Raw genomic sequence first — 1463 nt, 5'->3', positions numbered from 1 at the left:
ATCTGCAGTGATTTTGGAGCCAAATAAATAAACAAAGTCTCTCACTGTTTCCATTGTTTCTTCATCTATTTGCCATGAAGTGATGGGACTGGATGCCATGATCTTTGTTTTCTGAATGTTGAGCTTTAAGCCAACATTTTCACTCTCCTCTTTCACTTTCATCAAGAGGCTCTTTAGTTCTTCTTCACTTTCTGCCATAAGGGTGGTGTCATCTGCATATCTGAGGTTATTGATATTTCTCCTGGCAATCTGATTCCAGCTTGTGCTTCATGCAGCCCAGCATTTCTCATGATGTACTCTGCATATAAATTAAATAAGCAGGGTGACCATATACAACCTTGACATACTCCTTTCCCGATTTGGAACCAGTGTGTTGTTCCATGTCCAGTTCTAACTGTTGCTTCTTGACCTGCATACAGATTTCTCAGGAGGCAGGTAAGATGGTCTGGTTGTCCCATCTCTGTAAGAATTTTCCACAGTTCGTTGTGATCTACACAGTCAAAGGCTTTGGCGTAGTCAATAAAGCAGAAGTAGATGTTTTTCTGGAACTCTCTTGCTTTTTTGATGATGCATTGGATGTTGGCAATTTGATCTCTGGTTCCTCTGCATTTTCTAAACCCAGCTTGAACATCTGGAAGTTCACAGTTCACATATTGCTGAAGCCTGGCTTGGAGAATATTGAGCATTACTTTGCTAGTGCATGAGATGAGTGCAATTTTGTAGTAGTTTGGACATTCTTTGGCATTGCCTTTCTTTGGGATTGGAATGAAAACACCTTTTCCAGTCCTGTGGCCACTGCTGAGTTTCCCAAATTTGCTGGAATATTGAGTGCAACACTTTCACAGCATCATCTTTTAGGATTTGAAATAGCTCAACTGGAATTCTTGGAGAAGGAAATGGCAACCCACTCTAATACTCTTAAATAGCAAATTCCTTGGACAGAGGAGCCTGATGGGCTGCTGTCCATGGAGTCGCACAGAGTTGGACACGACTGAAGCAATTTAGCAGCAGCAGCAACTGGAATTCCATCACCTCCACTAGCTTTGTTCATAGTGATGCTTTCTAAGTCCCACTTGACTTCACATTCCAGGATGTCTGGCTCTAGGTGAGTGAGCACATCATCATGGTTATCTGGGTCATGAAGATCTTTTTTGCATAGTTCTTCTGTATATTCTTGTCACTTCTTCTTAATATCTTCTGCTTCTGTTAGGTCCATATCGTTTCTGTCCTTTATTGTGTCCATCTTTGCATGAAATATTCCCTTGGTATCTCTAATTTTCTTGAAGAGATCTCTAGACTTTCTCATTGTGTTGTTTTCCACTATTTCTTTGCATTGATCACTGAAGAAGGCTTTCTTACCTCTCCTTGCTATTCTTTGGAACTCTGCATTCAAATGGGTAAATCTTTCCTTTTCTTCTTTACCTTTGACTTCTCTTCTTTTCTCAGTTATTTTTAAGGCCTCT

Source organism: Bison bison, unplaced genomic scaffold, assembly GCF_000754665.1.
Source record: "Bison bison bison isolate TAMUID 2011002044 unplaced genomic scaffold, Bison_UMD1.0 scf7180017864525, whole genome shotgun sequence".
Lineage (NCBI taxonomy): Eukaryota > Metazoa > Chordata > Mammalia > Artiodactyla > Bovidae > Bison > Bison bison.
This window is presented reverse-complemented; position numbering follows the sequence as displayed.